We start from the raw sequence: 4,283 nt of genomic DNA on the forward strand, positions 1-4,283 counted from the left end.
AAGCGTATTCGGCATTGTCCATGGATGAGCCTAGGAATTAAGAGGAAGTAAAAAGGGCTGTACTGAGGAGTTATCAGTTGGTGACAGAGGCGTACCGGCAGAAGTTCTGGAACTTGAGAAAGCCGTGGAACCACACGTATTTAGAGTTTTCCCGTGAGATGCAAATGTTTTGTGAGCGTTGGTGCACCTCAAAAGGGGTTGATGAAGATTATGATAAACTGTTGCAGTTAATATTGATGGAGCAATTTAAAAGTTGTATTCCTGAGAGTATGAAGACGTACTTGGATGAGAAGGAGACAGAGACTCTGTCTGTGACTGCCAAGTTAGCAGACGAGTATGCTTTAACCCACAAGTCAAAGTTTTCCTCAAATAAGAGTTACCAGAGAGGCAGTAGGGACAGTAGAGAAAGCCCACCGGCTAAGGCTGAGAATAAGCCGGGAGCTAGTGGAAAAGGTAAGGAGGAGGAAAAGCAGGCTGGCAAGAAGGTTCCTAGCTTTACCCGTTATAATTGTGGGAAAGCAGGTCATATAGCATCTAAGTGCTTTGCTCCGAAGAAGGAGACAGGAAAAGGGAAAACAGCAATCCCTACAGGTTGCATTGAGTCAGTCAGCAGATCGATGAGGAAGATAAAGGTAGATAGAGCACAAGAGGGATGTGAGAAGTTTGTCTCAGAAGGGATGGTGTCTGTAAAGGAGGGTGAAACCCCAGTTCCAATGTGGATCTGGAGAGATACTGGGGCTGGTCAGTCATTGATTCTAAGGAAAGTGGTAGATTTTGGTTCTGAGACCCAGACTGGGGAGGCTGTGTTAAGAGGTATTGGAAAAGGTACCGAGGCCGTACCTTTGCACAGGATATTTTTGAAATGTGACCTGGTATCTGGACCACTCGAAACAGGGGTGAGGTCAAAAATACCAATGGACGGCGTGGACGTCCTACTTGGTAATGATCTGGCCAGTGGTGACGTGTGTTCAGCAGTGAAGCTGACAAGCAAGCCTGTGAGTGCTGAGGACCCACCCATAGAGTCTAAGATTTATCCCGCATGCGCAATAACTCGCAGCATGTCTAGAAAGACGGCTGAGACAGGAGCCAGTTTAAATGAGTCCAGTGTTGATTTGGCAGAGACGTTTTTACTGACCCTGTACCAAGAGGGGTTAGAGGGTGGTAAAATGGAGGATAGTGGGGTGAAAGAGAGTAAAGGAGAGGAGGTAGATCTACCCTTAGCCAGGAGGGAATTTATAAAGGAACAGAGTCGTGATGAGGAGCTTGTGGCGTTGAGAGAGTCAGCTCTTTCTGAGGCAGAAATTGATAGGGAACCAGAGGGCTACTACCTGAAGGAGGGAGTGCTAATGAGGAAGTGGAGGCCGACCACGGTGCCAGTCGATGAGGACTGGCGGTGGTACACCAGGTGGTGGTTCCGAAGGTCTATCGGAACAAAATTTTGAACCTGGCTCACAGGATACCCCTAGGCGGACACTTAGGAGTGAGGAAGGAGGTTATGGAGGCACAGAGTAAAGATGAGAAACAGATATGGCAGTTAGGAGGTCCAGGGTTGGACACGGATGACCTGTCTGGCTTGACAGAGCAGTTTGCAGTTGAAGAATTTAAATGTGTTCCCGATAATGATGTAAGGGCTGTCCTAGATGAAAAGGATGCCACTACCTTGAGGGAGTCTGCTGGGTTAGCAGACAAAGTTGTTTTAACCCGCAGGGTTGAGTTTACTCCAGATGGGAGTTGCCCAGAGAGTAACTGGGAGGATCAGGGGAACTTAGAATTTGAAAAGGGGACGGTATTGAAAGCCTGGAAGAGGTAGATGTCCCGTTTGTGTGTGCTCAGGGTGTGAAGGGTGTGGATGCACAGGGTACTGAAGCTAGTATTGAAACTCAGGAAAAGTCTGAGGTATCTGATTTAGTTGAAAAGGAATGCAGTCCTTTTGGGTCAGATGGACTTGGTTCAGTGAAGAAAGTGTTAACCTTGGTACCAGTGGAAAGTGAGAATTCTCAGTTGTTTGTGTTAGAAGGTGTGTTAAAAGTTAATGATAAGATGAAAGCTGGTGATGTGAATATTATTGAAGGAGAAGAGAAAGGTGTTGTTCCTAAATTGAATAAAGAAAATTTAAAGTCTGAATTGGTTTTAGAAGGATTGACAAAAGGGAAGGGACCATTAACTGAACAATGGCATGTTAACAAGGTGCCTGTGAATCAATTACAGTTTGTTTGGAAATTTAAAGATAGACAACTCGCTGATGTTATTTAAGTATGTGATTTGGAGAGGCAGAACTTGAAATGTTGTTTTGACCAAAAGGGATCATCTGCAGCTGTTAAACTGAAAACAAATAGAATGAAAGATCCTGAAGATAAAATTAATGACTTGCTTAAAATTAACAAATTGTTTGGAAGTTCAGAAAATGGGCTTAGTTTGGAAAACCTTGGTGATAAGATAGCTCCTGTGAAAGTCTGTTCCACACTGGTGAGCAAGCTAATCACATGAGAGTTAAGTGGAAAAAGGACAAAGGTTGACCAAATGCCACTTTGAATAATAGGATCTGGTTTTGAGGGAATTTGACAAAGCATGTGAAAAATAAAAACACCATGAAAGATTGACTGTTTGAATGTTAAGTTTAAAAGTAAAATAGAGATTAGTATTTGCACAAACTTTTGTAATGTACTATATTATAATCACACATGTATTGGTTCACACTTTGTAATATACACCTAAGCTAAGAACACAACCCCTTTAGTACTTTCTTGCTAACATGAAAAATAAAAATAGGAGGTTACTAAGTTGGAGTCTGTTGTTATAGGAATTCGATATTAAAATACAACATGTAAAGGGGAGTGACAATGTAATTGCTGATTGTCTATCCAGATGTTAATTTGAAAATGTATCTGTATTACTCTTGTAGTTAAACCCACTTCTGTATTTAGTTAAACTCTGTAATTCAGTAATATGTTTTATTAGTTAATTTTCACCTTGGTGAAAATTTCCAAAAGGATGGGGGTGTTATGAGTGATGAACAGACCTGATGGACAATGGGGTGAAGGGTTAACCATTCCCAAACCCCCTCCTGAGAACTACGAACTATTGCTGTTGTTATGCTGCTCATGAGAGAGAGATAAAGCCCAGGCAAGAACATTTGCTACAGATAAGAGGGGGAGAGAGAGACTGTTGACTAACTGTATTATGACTTCTATAAGGATTATTTACTTTCTACTACTTTGCTCATTAACATTCCTCAGTGGAGTGCAGGAATGGTCTGATTTGATGGACACAGACATTCAGAATTGATGGATAGCTGAGACCCCGTTAGTAGGGATAAAAAGACAGGTCTAGAGAGACATCCTTCAGACATGCCAGTGGACACTGATTGAGTGTTGGAACCCACAAGAAAGGCGGGGGCTTCGGAGACCGAACCAGGAGATCGGTCAGTAAAACTCACAGTGTTACAGCAGGGCTGGTGGGGACTTGTGTTTGTGTCCACTCATGCCAGAGTGACGAGTCCACCACAGAAGAATGGTCTAGCTGAAGGACGGAGGGGTCATAGCTAAATGACCACCACAACAACAGTGCAACGGAATCAAAAGGCAACAGGAAGGTTTGCTGACTGCAACTGCTTAATCTCTCGCTCTCTCTCTCTCTCTCTCTCCAACGATTACAACATAACAACCATAACTACATCAGCACTCATGAACTGAACTGAACTTTATACTTTTCTATGACAATTCATTTACCCCTAGACATTGATAGAGCTTGTTTATTATTGCTTATTATTATTCCTACACTTTTAGATTTATTACTGCTAACTTGTGTTATATGTATATTTGCATTATTGGTATTGTTTTGCTTATTTTACTAATAATCACTTTTGAATATAGTACCACCAGACTCCAACGGATTCTTCTTTCTCTGCTGGTCAGACACCCAGTTACGGGGTACGTAACACTCTGGGTTATTACACAACACCCAAACTAAGATAGTCTTTCGTCCAGTAGGCTTGAGCACAAGCTGCTCTAAAAAGCCATTTTGTAGGCTTTCAACAAATTCCCTCTCATGTGATCTGACACCAACCTGATTTTCCCAATCCCATAACATTTTGAATTCCCCATTACAATTTAGACATTACCCTTATAACATGCCCTTTCCAACTCCCTTTACAATCTCAACCCTACATCTTGGCCACTATTCAGAGGCCTATATATGAATCCCACAATGACTTTTTTTACCCATGCAGTTTCTTAACTCCACTCACATAGATTTAACATTCTTTGGCACTATGTCACCTCTTT

The sequence above is a fragment of the Hemitrygon akajei genome, chromosome 15, assembly GCF_048418815.1.
Source record: "Hemitrygon akajei chromosome 15, sHemAka1.3, whole genome shotgun sequence".
Taxonomy (NCBI): Eukaryota; Metazoa; Chordata; class Chondrichthyes; order Myliobatiformes; family Dasyatidae; genus Hemitrygon; species Hemitrygon akajei.